Source organism: Delphinus delphis, chromosome 11, assembly GCF_949987515.2.
Source record: "Delphinus delphis chromosome 11, mDelDel1.2, whole genome shotgun sequence".
NCBI classification, from domain to species: Eukaryota; Metazoa; Chordata; class Mammalia; order Artiodactyla; family Delphinidae; genus Delphinus; species Delphinus delphis.
Window position 1 is genome coordinate 454176 of NC_082693.1, and position 16425 is coordinate 470600.

Consider the following 16425-nt stretch of genomic DNA (forward strand, 5'->3'; position numbering starts at 1 on the left):
CTCACCCGTCCCCTAATCCTAACCCGTACGCTAACACTAACCCGCGCCCTCACACGCACGCTCCCCCTAAAGCGTTGCCGTACCCTCACCTGGACCCTAAACCGTCCCCGTCCCCTAACCCTAACCCTAGCCCGAACCCTAACCCTAACCCTTCCCAGAAGCCTGGACCTCACCCGTCCCCTAATCCTAACCCGTACGCTAACACTAACCCGCGCCCTCACAGGCACGCTCCCCCAAAAGCGTTGCGTACCCTCACCTGGACCCTAAACCGTCCCCGTCCCCTAACCCTAACCCTAGCCCGAACCCTAACCCTAACCCTTCCCCGAAGCCTGACCCTCACCCGTCCCCTAATCCTAACCCGCACGATAACACTAACCCGCGCCCTCACACGCACGCTCCCCCTAAAGCGTTGCCGTACCCTCACCTGGACCCTAAACCGTCCCCGTCCCCTAACCCTAACCCTAGCCCGAACCCTAACCCTAACCCTTCCCCGAAGCCTGACCCTCACCCGTCCCCTAATCCTAACCCGTACGCTAACACTAACCCGCGCCCTCACACGCACGCTCCCCCTAAAGCGTTGCCGTACCCTCACCTGGACCCTAAACCGTCACCGTCCCCTAACCCTAACCCTAGCCCGAACCCTAACCCTAACCCTTCCCCGAAGCCTGACCCTCACCCGTCCCCTAATCCTAACCCGTACGCTAACACTAACCCGCGCCCTCACACGCACGCTCCCCCTAAAGCGTTGCCGTACCCTCACCTGGACCCTAAACCGTCCCCGTCCCCTAACCCTAACCCTAGCCCGAACCCTAACCCTAACCCTTCCCCGAAGCCTGACCCTCACCCGTCCCCTAATCCTAACCCGTACGCTAACACTAACCCGCGCCCTCACACGCACGCTCCCCCTAAAGCGTTGCCGTACCCTCACCTGGACCCTAAACCGTCCCCGTCCCCTAATCCTAACCCTAGCCCGAACCCTAACCCTAACCCTTCCCCGTCCCCTAATCCTAACCCGTACGCTAACACTAACCCGCGCCCTCACACGCACGCTCCCCCTAAAGCGTTGCCGTACCCTCACCTGGACCCTAAACCGTCCCCGTCCCCTAACCCTAACCCTAGCCCGAACCCTAACCCTAACCCTTCCCCGTCCCCTAATCCTAACCCGTACGCTAACACTAACCCGCGCCCTCACACGCACGCTCCCCCTAAAGCGTTGCCGTACCCTCACCTGGACCCTAAACCGTCACCGTCCCCTAACCCTAACCCTAGCCCGAACCCTAACCCTAACCCTTCCCCGAAGCCTGACCCTTCCCCGTCCCCTAATCCTAACCCGTACGCTAACACTAACCCGCGCCCTCACACGCACGCTCCCCGTAAAGCGTTGCCGTACCCTCACCTGGACCCTAAACCGTCCCCGTCCCCTAACCCTAACCCTAGCCCAAACCCTAACCCAAACCCTTCCCCGAAGCCTGACCCTCACCCGTCCCCTAATCCTAACCCGTACGCTAACACTAACCCGCGCCCTCACACGCACGCTCCCCCTAAAGCGTTGCCGTACCCTCACCTGGACCCTAAACCGTCCCCGTCCCCTAACCCTAACCCTAGCCCGAACCCTAACCCTAACCCTTCCCCGAAGCCTGACCCTCACCCGTCCCCTAATCCTAACCCGTACGCTAACACTAACCCGCGCCCTCACACGCACGCTCCCCCTAAAGCGTTGCCGTACCCTCACCTGGACCCTAAACCGTCCCCGTCCCCTAACCCTAACCCTAGCCCGAACCCTAACCCTAACCCTTCCCCGAAGCCTGACCCTCACCCGTCCCCTAATCCTAACCCGTACGCTAACACTAACCCGCGCCCTCACACGCACGCTCCCCCTAAAGCGTTGCCGTACCCTCACCTGGACCCTAAACCGTCCCCGTCCCCTAACCCTAACCCTAGTCCGAACCCTAACCCTAACCCTTCCCCGAAGCCTGACCCTCACCCGTCCCCTAATCCTAACCCGTACGCTAACACTAACCCGCGCCCTCACACGCACGCTCCCCCTGAAGCGTTGCCGTACCCTCACCTGGACCCTAAACCGTCCCCGTCCCCTAACCCTAACCCTAGCCCGAACCCTAACCCTAAACCTTCCCCGAAGCCTGACCCTCACCCGTCCCCTAATCCTAACCTGTACGCTAACACTAACCCGCGCCCTCACACGCACGCTCCCCCTAAAGCGTTGCCGTACCCTCACCTGGACCCTAAACCGTCCCCGTCCCCTAACCCTAACCCTAGCCCGAACTCTAACCCTAACCCTTCCAAGAAGCCTGACCCTCACCCGTCCCCTAATCCTAACCCGTACGCTAACACTAACCCGCGCCCTCACACGCACGCTCCCCCTAAAGCGTTGCCGTACCCTCACCTGGACCCTAAACCGTCCCCGTCCCCTAACCCTAACCCTAGCCCGAACCCTAACCCTAACCCTTCCCAGAAGCCTGGACCTCACCCGTCCCCTAATCCTAACCCGTACGCTAACACTAACCCGCGCCCTCACAGGCACGCTCCCCCAAAAGCGTTGCGTACCCTCACCTGGACCCTAAACCGTCCCCGTCCCCTAACCCTAACCCTAGCCCGAACCCTAACCCTAACCCTTCCCCGAAGCCTGACCCTCACCCGTCCCCTAATCCTAACCCGCACGATAACACTAACCCGCGCCCTCACACGCACGCTCCCCCTAAAGCGTTGCCGTACCCTCACCTGGACCCTAAACCGTCCCCGTCCCCTAACCCTAACCCTAGCCCGAACCCTAACCCTAACCCTTCCCCGAAGCCTGACCCTCACCCGTCCCCTAATCCTAACCCGTACGCTAACACTAACCCGCGCCCTCACACGCACGCTCCCCCTAAAGCGTTGCCGTACCCTCACCTGGACCCTAAACCGTCACCGTCCCCTAACCCTAACCCTAGCCCGAACCCTAACCCTAACCCTTCCCCGAAGCCTGACCCTCACCCGTCCCCTAATCCTAACCCGTACGCTAACACTAACCCGCGCCCTCACACGCACGCTCCCCCTAAAGCGTTGCCGTACCCTCACCTGGACCCTAAACCGTCCCCGTCCCCTAACCCTAACCCTAGCCCGAACCCTAACCCTAACCCTTCCCCGAAGCCTGACCCTCACCCGTCCCCTAATCCTAACCCGTACGCTAACACTAACCCGCGCCCTCACACGCATGCTCCCACTAAAGCGTTGCCGTACCCTCACCTGGACCCTAAACCGTCCCCGTCCCCTAACCCTAACCCTAGCCCGAACCCTAACCCTAACCCTTCCCCAAAGCCTGACCCTCACCCGTCCCCTAATCCTAACCCGTACGCTAACACTAACCCGCGCCCTCACACGCACGCTCCCCCTAAAGCGTTGCCGTACCCTCACCTGGACCCTAAACCGTCCCCGTCCCCTAACCCTAACCCTAGTCCGAACCCTAACCCTAACCCTTCCCCGAAGCCTGACCCTCACCCGTCCCCTAATCCTAACCCGTACGCTAACACTAACCCGCGCCCTCACACGCACACTCCCCCTAAAGCGTTGCCGTACCCTCACCTGGACCCTAAACCGTCCCCGTCCCCTAACCCTAACCCTAGCCCGAACCCTAACCCTAACCCTTCCCCGAAGCCTGACCCTCACCCGTCCCCTAATCCTAACCCGTACGCTAACACTAACCCGCGCCCTCACACGCACGCTCCCCCTAAAGCGTTGCGTACCCTCACCTGGACCCTAAACCGTCCCCGTTCCCTAACCCTAACCCTAGCCCGAACCCTAACCCTAACCCTTCCCCGAAGCCTGACCCTCACCCGTCCCCTAATCCTAACCCGTACGCTAACACTAACCCGCGCCCTCACACGCACGCTCCCCCTAAAGCGTTGCCGTACCCTCACCTGGACCCTAAACCGTCCCCGTCCCCTAATCCTAACCCTAGCCCGAACCCTAACCCTAACCCTTCCCCGTCCCCTAATCCTAACCCGTACGCTAACACTAACCCGCGCCCTCACACGCACGCTCCCCCTAAAGCGTTGCCGTACCCTCACCTGGACCCTAAACCGTCCCCGTCCCCTAACCCTAACCCTAGCCCGAACCCTAACCCTAACCCTTCCCCGAAGCCTGACCCTCACCCGTCCCCTAATCCTAACCCGTACGCTAACACTAACCCGCGCCCTCACACGCACGCTCCCCCTAAAGCGTTGCCGTACCCTCACCTGGACCCTAAACCGTCACCGTCCCCTAACCCTAACCCTAGCCCGAACCCTAACCCTAACCCTTCCCCGAAGCCTGACCCTCACCCGTCCCATAATCCTAACCCGTACGCTAACACTAACCCGCGCCCTCACACGCACGCTCCCCCTAAAGCGTTGCCGTACCCTCACCTGGACCCTAAACCGTCCCCGTCCCCTAACCCTAACCCTAGCCCGAACCCTAACCCTAACCCTTCCCCGAAGCCTGACCCTCACCCGTCCCCTAATCCTAACCCGTACGCTAACACTAACCCGCGCCCTCACACGCACGCTCCCCCTAAAGCGTTGCGTACCCTCACCTGGACCCTAAACCGTCCCCGTCCCCTAACCCTAACCCTAGCCCGAACCCTAACCCTAACCCTTCCCCGTCCCCTAATCCTAACCCGTACGCTAACACTAACCCGCGCCCTCACACGCACGCTCCCCCTAAAGCGTTGCCGTACCCTCACCTGGACCCTAAACCGTCACCGTCCCCTAACCCTAACCCTAGCCCGAACCCTAACCCTAACCCTTCCCCGAAGCCTGGACCTCACCCGTCCCCTAATCCTAACCCGTACGCTAACACTAACCCGCGCCCTCACAGGCACGCTCCCCCAAAAACGTTGCGTACACTCACCTGGACCCTAAACCGTCCCCGTCCCCTAACCCTAACCCTAGCCCGAACCCTAACCCTAACCCTTCCCCGAAGCCTGACCCTCACCCGTCCCCTAATCCTAACCCGTACGATAACACTAACCCGCGCCCTCACACGCACGCTCCCCCTAAAGCGTTGCCGTACCCTCACCTGGACCCTAAACCGTCACCGTCCCCTAACCCTAACCCTAGCCCGAATCCTAACCCTAACCCTTCCCCGAAGCCTGACCCTCACCCGTCCCATAATCCTAACCCGTACGCTAACACTAACCCGCGCCCTCACACGCACGCTCCCCCTAAAGCGTTGCCGTACCCTCACCTGGACCCTAAACCGTCCCTGTCCCCTAACCCTAACCCTAGCCCGAACCCTAACCCTAACCCTTCCCCGTCCCCTAATCCTAACCCGTACGCTAACACTAACCCGCGCCCTCACACGCACGCTCCCCCTAAAGCATTGCCGTACCCTCACCTGGACCCTAAACCGTCCCCGTCCCCTAACCCTAACCCTAGCCCGAACCCTAACCCTAACCCTTCCCCGAAGCCTGGACCTCACCCGTCCCCTAATCCTAACCCTTACGCTAACACTAACCCGCGCCCTCACAGGCACGCTCCCCCAAAAGCGTTGCGTACCCTCACCTGGAGCCTAAACCGTCCCCGTCCCCTAACCCTAACCCTAGCCCGAACCCTAACCCTAACCCTTCCCCGAAGCCTGACCCTCAAACGTCCCCTAATCCTAACCCGTACAATAACACTAACCCGCGCCCTCACACGCACGCTCCCCCTAAAGCGTTGCCGTACCCTCACATGGACCCTAAACCGTCCCCGTCCCCTAACCCTAACCCTAGCCCGAACCCTAACCCTAACCCTTCCCCGAAGCCTGACCCTCACCCGTCCCCTAATCCTAACCCGTACGCTAACACTAACCCGCGCCCTCACACGCACGCTCCCCCTAAAGCGTTGCCGTACCCTCACCTGGACCCTAAACTGTCCCCGTCCCCTAACCCTAACCCTAGCCCGAACCCTAACCCTAACCCTACCCCGAAGCCTGACCCTCACCCGTCCCATAATCCTAACCCGTACGCTAACACTAACCCGCGCCCTCACACGCACGCTCCCCCTAAAGCGTTGCCGTACCCTCATCTGGACCCTAAACCGTCACCGTCCCCTAACCCTAACCCTAGCCCGAACCCTAACCCTAACCCTTCCCCGAAGCCTGACCCTCACCCGTGCCCTAATCCTAACCCGTACGCTAACACTAACCCGCGCCCTCACACGCACGCTCCCCCTAAAGCGTTGCCGTACCCTCACCTGGACCCTAAACCGTCCCCGTCCCCTAACCCTAACCCTAGCCCGAACCCTAACCCTAACCCTTCCCCGAAGCCTGACCCTCACCCGTCCCCTAATCCTAACCCGTACGCTAACACTAACCCGCGCCCTCACACGCACGCTCCCCCTAAAGCGTTGCCGTACCCTCACCTGGACCCTAAACCGTCACCGTCCCCTAACCCTAACCCTAGCCCGAACCCTAACCCTAACCCTTCCCCGAAGCCTGACCCTCACCCGTCCCCTAATCCTAACCCGTACGCTAACACTAACCCACGCCCTCACACGCACGCTCCCCCTAAAGCGTTGCCGTACCCTCACCTGGACCCTAAACCGTCCCCGTCCCCTAACCCTAACCCTAGCCCGAACCCTAGCCCTAACCCTTCCCCGAAGCCTGACCCTCACCCGTCCCCTAATCCTAACACGTACGCTAACACTAACCCGCGCCCTCACACGCACGCTCCCCCTAAAGCGTTGCCGTACTCTCACCTGGACCCTAAACCGTCCCCGTCCCCTAACCCTAACCCTAGCCCGAACCCTAACCCTAACCCTTCCCCGAAGCCTGACCCTCACCCGTCCCCTAATCCTAACCCGTAAGCTAACACTAACCAGCCCCCTCACACGCACGCTCCCCCTAAAGCGCTGCCGTACCCTCACCTGGACCCTAAACCGTCCCCGTCCCCTAAGCCTAACCCTAGCCCGAACCCTAACCCTAACACTTCCCGGAAGCCTGACCCTCACCCGTCCCCTAATCCTAACCCGTACGCTAACACTAACCCGCGCCCTCACACGCACGCTCCCCCTAAAGCGTTGCGTACCCTCACCTGGACCCTAAACCGTCCCCGTCCCCTAACCCTAACCCTAGCCCGAACCCTAACCCTAACCCTTCCCCGAAGCCTGACCCTCACCCGTCCCCTAATCCTAACCCGTACGCTAACACTAACCCGCGCCCTCACACGCACGCTCCCCCTAAAGCGTTGCCGTACCCTCACCTGGACCCTAAACCGTCCCCGTCCCCTAACCCTAACCCTAGCCCGAACCCTAACCCTAACCCTTCCCCGTCGCCTAATCCTAACCCGTACGCTAACACTAACCTGCGCCCTCACACGCACGCTCCCCCTAAAGCGTTGCCGTACCCTCACCTGGACCCTAAACCGTCACCGTCCCCTAACCCTAACCCTAGCCCGAACCCTAACCCTAACCCTTCCCCGAAGCCTGACCCTTCCCCGTCCCCTAATCCTAACCCGTACGCTAACACTAACCCGCGCCCTCACACGCACGCTCCCCGTAAAGCGTTGCCGTACCCTCACCTGGACCGTAAACCGTCCCCGTCCCCTAACCCTAACCCTAGCCCAAACCCTAACCCTAACCCTTCCCCGAAGCTTGACCCTCACCCGTCCCCTAATCCTAACCCGTACGCTAACACTAACCCGCGCCCTCACACGCACGCTCCCCCTAAAGCGTTGCCGTACCCTCACCTGGACCCTAAACCGTCCCCGTCCCCTAACCCTAACCCTAGCCCGAACCCTAACCCTAACCCTTCCCCGAAGCCTGACCCTCACCCGTCCCCTAATCCTAACCCGTACGCTAACACTAACCCACGCCCTCACACGCACGCTCCCCCTAAAGCGTTGCCGTACCCTCACCTGGACCCTAAACCGTCCCCGTCCCCTAACCCTAACCCTAGTCCGAACCCTAACCCTAACCCTTCCCCGAAGCCTGACCCTCACCCGTCCCCTAATCCTAACCCGTATGCTAACACTAACCCGCGCCCTCACACGCACGCTCCCCCTGAAGCGTTGCCGTACCCTCACCTGGACCCTAAACCGTCCCCGTCCCCTAACCCTAACCCTAGCCCGAACCCTAACCCTAACCCTTCCCCGAAGCCTGACCCTCACCCGTCCCCTAATCCTAACCCGTACGCTAACACTAACCCGCGCCCTCACACGCACGCTCCCACTAAAGCGTTGCCGTACCCTCACCTGGACCCTAAACCGTCCCCGTCCCCTAACCCAAACCCTAGCCCGAACCCTAACCCTAACCCTTCCCCAAAGCCTGACCCTCACCCGTCCCCTAATCCTAACCCGTACGCTAACACTAACCCGCGCCCTCACACGCACGCTCCCCCTAAAGCGTTGCCGTACCCTCACCTGGACCCTAAACCGTCCCCGTCCCCTAACCCTAACCCTAGTCCGAACCCTAACCCTAACCCTTCCCCGAAGCCTGACCCTCACCCGTCCCCTAATCCTAACCCGTACGCTAACACTAACCCGCGCCCTCACACGCACGCTCCCCCTAAAGCGTTGCCGTACCCTCACCTGGACCCTAAACCGTCCCCGTCCCCTAACCCTAACCCTAGCCCGAACCCTAACCCTAACCCTTCCCCGAAGCCTGACCCTCACCCGTCCCCTAATCCTAACCCGTACGCTAACACTAACCCGCGCCCTCACACGCACGCTCCCCCTAAAGCGTTGCGTACCCTCACCTGGACCCTAAACCGTCCCCGTTCCCTAACCCTAACCCTAGCCCGAACCCTAACCCTAACCCTTCCCCGAAGCCTGACCCTCACCCGTCCCCTAATCCTAACCCGTACGCTAACACTAACCCGCGCCCTCACACGCACGCTCCCCCTAAAGCGTTGCCGTACCCTCACCTGGACCCTAAACCGTCCCCGTCCCCTAATCCTAACCCTAGCCCGAACCCTAACCCTAACCCTTCCCCGTCCCCTAATCCTAACCCGTACGCTAACACTAACCCGCGCCCTCACACGCACGCTCCCCCTAAAGCGTTGCCGTACCCTCACCTGGACCCTAAACCGTCCCCGTCCCCTAACCCTAACCCTAGCCCGAACCCTAACCCTAACCCTTCCCCGAAGCCTGACCCTCACCCGTCCCCTAATTCTAACCCGTACGCTAACACTAACCCGCGCCCTCACACGCACGCTCCCCCTAAAGCGTTGCCGTACCCTCACCTGGACCCTAAACCGTCACCGTCCCCTAACCCTAACCCTAGCCCGAATCCTAACCCTAACCCTTCCCCGAAGCCTGACCCTCACCCGTCCCATAATCCTAACCCGTACGCTAACACTAACCCGCGCCCTCACACGCACGCTCCCCCTAAAGCGTTGCCGTACCCTCACCTGGACCCTAAACCGTCCCTGTCCCCTAACCCTAACCCTAGCCCGAACCCTAACCCTAACCCTTCCCCGTCCCCTAATCCTAACCCGTACGCTAACACTAACCCGCGCCCTCACACGCACGCTCCCCCTAAAGCATTGCCGTACCCTCACCTGGACCCTAAACCGTCCCCGTCCCCTAACCCTAACCCTAGCCCGAACCCTAACCCTAACCCTTCCCCGAAGCCTGGACCTCACCCGTCCCCTAATCCTAACCCTTACGCTAACACTAACCCGCGCCCTCACAGGCACGCTCCCCCAAAAGCGTTGCGTACCCTCACCTGGAGCCTAAACCGTCCCCGTCCCCTAACCCTAACCCTAGCCCGAACCCTAACCCTAACCCTTCCCCGAAGCCTGACCCTCAAACGTCCCCTAATCCTAACCCGTACAATAACACTAACCCGCGCCCTCACACGCACGCTCCCCCTAAAGCGTTGCCGTACCCTCACATGGACCCTAAACCGTCCCCGTCCCCTAACCCTAACCCTAGCCCGAACCCTAACCCTAACCCTTCCCCGAAGCCTGACCCTCACCCGTCCCCTAATCCTAACCCGTACGCTAACACTAACCCGCGCCCTCACACGCACGCTCCCCCTAAAGCGTTGCCGTACCCTCACCTGGACCCTAAACTGTCCCCGTCCCCTAACCCTAACCCTAGCCCGAACCCTAACCCTAACCCTACCCCGAAGCCTGACCCTCACCCGTCCCATAATCCTAACCCGTACGCTAACACTAACCCGCGCCCTCACACGCACGCTCCCCCTAAAGCGTTGCCGTACCCTCATCTGGACCCTAAACCGTCACCGTCCCCTAACCCTAACCCTAGCCCGAACCCTAACCCTAACCCTTCCCCGAAGCCTGACCCTCACCCGTGCCCTAATCCTAACCCGTACGCTAACACTAACCCGCGCCCTCACACGCACGCTCCCCCTAAAGCGTTGCCGTACCCTCACCTGGACCCTAAACCGTCCCCGTCCCCTAACCCTAACCCTAGCCCGAACCCTAACCCTAACCCTTCCCCGAAGCCTGACCCTCACCCGTCCCCTAATCCTAACCCGTACGCTAACACTAACCCGCGCCCTCACACGCACGCTCCCCCTAAAGCGTTGCCGTACCCTCACCTGGACCCTAAACCGTCACCGTCCCCTAACCCTAACCCTAGCCCGAACCCTAACCCTAACCCTTCCCCGAAGCCTGACCCTCACCCGTCCCCTAATCCTAACCCGTACGCTAACACTAACCCACGCCCTCACACGCACGCTCCCCCTAAAGCGTTGCCGTACCCTCACCTGGACCCTAAACCGTCCCCGTCCCCTAACCCTAACCCTAGCCCGAACCCTAGCCCTAACCCTTCCCCGAAGCCTGACCCTCACCCGTCCCCTAATCCTAACACGTACGCTAACACTAACCCGCGCCCTCACACGCACGCTCCCCCTAAAGCGTTGCCGTACTCTCACCTGGACCCTAAACCGTCCCCGTCCCCTAACCCTAACCCTAGCCCGAACCCTAACCCTAACCCTTCCCCGAAGCCTGACCCTCACCCGTCCCCTAATCCTAACCCGTAAGCTAACACTAACCAGCCCCCTCACACGCACGCTCCCCCTAAAGCGCTGCCGTACCCTCACCTGGACCCTAAACCGTCCCCGTCCCCTAAGCCTAACCCTAGCCCGAACCCTAACCCTAACACTTCCCGGAAGCCTGACCCTCACCCGTCCCCTAATCCTAACCCGTACGCTAACACTAACCCGCGCCCTCACACGCACGCTCCCCCTAAAGCGTTGCGTACCCTCACCTGGACCCTAAACCGTCCCCGTCCCCTAACCCTAACCCTAGCCCGAACCCTAACCCTAACCCTTCCCCGAAGCCTGACCCTCACCCGTCCCCTAATCCTAACCCGTACGCTAACACTAACCCGCGCCCTCACACGCACGCTCCCCCTAAAGCGTTGCCGTACCCTCACCTGGACCCTAAACCGTCCCCGTCCCCTAACCCTAACCCTAGCCCGAACCCTAACCCTAACCCTTCCCCGTCGCCTAATCCTAACCCGTACGCTAACACTAACCTGCGCCCTCACACGCACGCTCCCCCTAAAGCGTTGCCGTACCCTCACCTGGACCCTAAACCGTCACCGTCCCCTAACCCTAACCCTAGCCCGAACCCTAACCCTAACCCTTCCCCGAAGCCTGACCCTTCCCCGTCCCCTAATCCTAACCCGTACGCTAACACTAACCCGCGCCCTCACACGCACGCTCCCCGTAAAGCGTTGCCGTACCCTCACCTGGACCGTAAACCGTCCCCGTCCCCTAACCCTAACCCTAGCCCAAACCCTAACCCTAACCCTTCCCCGAAGCTTGACCCTCACCCGTCCCCTAATCCTAACCCGTACGCTAACACTAACCCGCGCCCTCACACGCACGCTCCCCCTAAAGCGTTGCCGTACCCTCACCTGGACCCTAAACCGTCCCCGTCCCCTAACCCTAACCCTAGCCCGAACCCTAACCCTAACCCTTCCCCGAAGCCTGACCCTCACCCGTCCCCTAATCCTAACCCGTACGCTAACACTAACCCACGCCCTCACACGCACGCTCCCCCTAAAGCGTTGCCGTACCCTCACCTGGACCCTAAACCGTCCCCGTCCCCTAACCCTAACCCTAGTCCGAACCCTAACCCTAACCCTTCCCCGAAGCCTGACCCTCACCCGTCCCCTAATCCTAACCCGTATGCTAACACTAACCCGCGCCCTCACACGCACGCTCCCCCTGAAGCGTTGCCGTACCCTCACCTGGACCCTAAACCGTCCCCGTCCCCTAACCCTAACCCTAGCCCGAACCCTAACCCTAACCCTTCCCCGAAGCCTGACCCTCACCCGTCCCCTAATCCTAACCCGTACGCTAACACTAACCCGCGCCCTCACACGCACGCTCCCACTAAAGCGTTGCCGTACCCTCACCTGGACCCTAAACCGTCCCCGTCCCCTAACCCAAACCCTAGCCCGAACCCTAACCCTAACCCTTCCCCAAAGCCTGACCCTCACCCGTCCCCTAATCCTAACCCGTACGCTAACACTAACCCGCGCCCTCACACGCACGCTCCCCCTAAAGCGTTGCCGTACCCTCACCTGGACCCTAAACCGTCCCCGTCCCCTAACCCTAACCCTAGCCCGAACCCTAACCCTAACCCTTCCCCGAAGCCTGACCCTCACCCGTCCCCTAATCCTAACCCGTACGCTAACACTAACCCGCGCCCTCACACGCACGCTCCCCCTAAAGCGTTGCCGTACCCTCACCTGGACCCTAAACCGTCCCCGTCCCCTAACCCTAACCCTAGCCCGAACCCTAACCCTAACCCTTCCCCGAAGCCTGACCCTCACCCGTCCCCTAATCCTAACCCGTACGCTAACACTAACCCGCGCCCTCACACGCACGCTCCCCCTAAAGCGTTGCGTACCCTCACCTGGACCCTAAACCGTCCCCGTTCCCTAACCCTAACCCTAGCCCGAACCCTAACCCTAACCCTTCCCCGAAGCCTGACCCTCACCCGTCCCCTAATCCTAACCCGTACGCTAACACTAACCCGCGCCCTCACACGCACGCTCCCCCTAAAGCGTTGCCGTACCCTCACCTGGACCCTAAACCGTCCCCGTCCCCTAATCCTAACCCTAGCCCGAACCCTAACCCTAACCCTTCCCCGTCCCCTAATCCTAACCCGTACGCTAACACTAACCCGCGCCCTCACACGCACGCTCCCCCTAAAGCGTTGCCGTACCCTCACCTGGACCCTAAACCGTCCCCGTCCCCTAACCCTAACCCTAGCCCGAACCCTAACCCTAACCCTTCCCCGAAACCTGACCCTCACCCGTCCCCTAATCCTAACCCGTACGCTAACACTAACCCGCGCCCTCACACGCACGCTCCCCCTAAAGCGTTGCCGTACCCTCACCTGGACCCTAAACCGTCCCCGTCCCCTAACCCTAACCCTAGCCCGAACCCTAACCCTAACCCTTCCCCGAAGCCTGACCCTCACCCGTCCCCTAATCCTAACCCGTACGCTAACACTAACCTGCGCCCTCACACGCACGCTCCCCCTAAAGCGTTGCCGTACCCTCACCTGGACCCTAAACCGTCCCCGTCCCCTAACCCTAACCCTAGCCCGAACCCTAAACCTAACCCTTCCCCGAAGCCTGACCCTCACCCGTCCCCTAATCCTAACCCGTACGCTAACACTAACCCGCGCCCTCACACGCACGCTCCCCCTAAAGCGTTGCCGTACCCTCACCTGGACCCTAAACCGTCCCCGTCCCCTAACCCTAACCTTAGCCCGAACCCTAACCCTAACCCTTCCCCGAAGCCTGACCCTCACCCGTGCCCTAATCCTAACCCGTACGCTAACACTAACCCGCGCCCTGACACGCACACTCCCCCTAAAGCATTGCCATACCCTCACCTGGACCCTAAACCGTCCCCGTCCCCTAACCCTAACCCTAGCCTGAACCCTAACCCTAACCCTTCCCCGAAACCTGACCCTCACCCGTCCCCTAATCCTAACCCGCGCCGTCACACGCACGCACCCCCTAAAGCGTTCCGTACCCTCACCAGGACCCTAAACCGTCCCCGTCCCCTAACCCTAACCCTAGCCCAAACCCTAACCCTAACCCTTCCCCGAAGCCTGACCCTCACCCGTCCCCTAATCCTAACCCGTACGCTAACACTAAACCGCGCTCTCACACGCACGCTCCCCCTAAAGCGTTGCCGTACCCTCACCTGGACCCTAAACCGTCCCCGTCCCCTAACCCTAACCCTAGCCCGAACCCTAACCCTAACCCTTCCCCGAAGCCTGACCCTCACCCGTCCCCTAATCCTAACCCGTACGCTAACACTAACCCGCGCCCTCACACGCACGCTCCCCCGAAAGCGTTGCCGTACCGTCACCTGGACCCTAAACCGTCCCCGTCCCCTAACCCTAACCCTAGTCCGAACCCTAACCCTAACCCTTCCCCGAAGCCTGACCCTCACCCGTGCCCTAATCCTAACCCGTACGCTAACACTAACCCGCGCCCTCACACGCACGCTCCCCCTAAAGCGTTGCCGTACCCTCACCTGGACCCTAAACCGTCCCCGTCCCCTAACCCTAACCCTAGCCCGAACCCTAAGCCTAACCCTTCCCCGAAGCCTGACCCTCACCCGTCCCCTAATCCTAACCCGTACGCTAACACTAACGCGCGCCCTCACATGCACGCTCCCCCTAAAACGTTGCCGTACCCTCACCTGGACCCTAAACCGTCCCCGTCCCCTAACCCTAAACCTTGCCCGAACCCTAACCCTAACCCTTCCCCGAAGCCTGACCCTCACCCGTGGCCTAATCCTAACCCGTATGCTAACACTAACCCGCGCCCTCACACGCACGCTCCCTCTAAAGCATTGCCGTACCCTCACCTGGACCCTAAACCGTCCCCGTCCCCTAACCCTAACCCTAGCCCGAACCCTAACCCTAACCCTTCCCCGAAGCCTGACCCTCACCCGTCCCCTAATCCTAACCCGTACGCTAACACTAACCCGCGCCCTCACACGCACGCTCCCCCTAAAGCGTTGCCGTACCCTTACCTGGACCCTAAACCGTCCCCGTCCCCTAACCCTAACCCTAGCCCGAACCCTAACCCTAACCCTTCCCCGAAGCCTGACCCTCACCCGTCCCCTAATCCTAACCCGTATGCTAACACTAACCCGCACCCTCACACGCACGCTCCCCCTAAAGCGTTGCCGTACACTCACCTGGACCCTAAACCGTCCCCGCCCCCTAACACTAACCCTAGCCCGAACCCTAACCCTAACCCTTCCCCGAAGCCTGACCCTCACCCGTCCCCTAATCCTAACCCGTACACTAACACTAACCCGCACCCTCACACGCACGCTCCCCCTAAAGCGTTGCCGTACCCTCACCTGGACCCTAAACCGTCCCCGTCCCCTAACCCTAACCCTAGCCCGAACCCTAACCCTAACCCTTCCCCGAAGCCTGACACTCACCCGTGCCCTAATCCTAACCCGTACGCTAACACTAACCCGCGCCCTCACACGCACGCTCCACCTGAAGCATTGCCGTACCCTCACCTGGACCCTAAACCGTCCCCGTCCCCTAACCCTAACCCTAGCCCGAACCCTAACCCAAACCCTTCCCCGAAGCCTGACCCTCACCCGTCCCCTAATCCTAACCCGTACGCTAACACTAACCCGCGCCCTCACACGCACGCTCCCCCTAAAGCGTTGCCGTACCCTCACCTGGACCCTAAACCGTCCCCGTCCCCTAACCCTAACCCTAGCCCGAACCCTAACCCTAACACTTCCCCGAAGCCTGACACTCACCCGTCCCCTAATCCTAACCCGTACGCTAACACTCACCCGCGCCCTCACACGCACGCTCCCCCTAAAGCGTTGCCGTACCCTCACCTGGACCCTGAACCGTCCCCCTCCCCTAACCCTAACCCTAGCCCGAACCCTAACCCTAACCCTTCCCCGAAGCCTGACCCTCACCCGTCCCCTAATCCTAACCCGTACGCTAACACTAACCCGCGCCCTCACACGCACGCTCCCCCTAAAGCGTTGCCGTACCCTCACCTGGACCCTAAACCGTCCCCGTCCCCTAACCCTAACCCTAGCCCGAACCCTAACCCTAACCCTTCACCGAAGCCTGACCCTCACCCGTCCCCTAATCCTAACCCGTAGGCTAACACTAACCCGCGCCCTCACACGCACGCTCCCCCTAAAGCGTTGCCGTACCCTCACCTGGGCCCTAAACCGTCCCCGTCCCCTAACCCTAACCCTAGCCCGAACCCTAACCCTAACCCTTCCCCGAAGCCTGACCCTCACCCGTCCCCTAATACTAACGCGTACGCTAACACTAACCCGCGCCCTCACACGCACGCTCCCCGTAAAGCGTTGCCGTACCCTCACCTGGACCCTAAACCGTCCCCGTCCCCTAACCCTAACCCTAGCCCGAACCCTAACCCTAACCCTTCCCCGCAGCCTGACACTC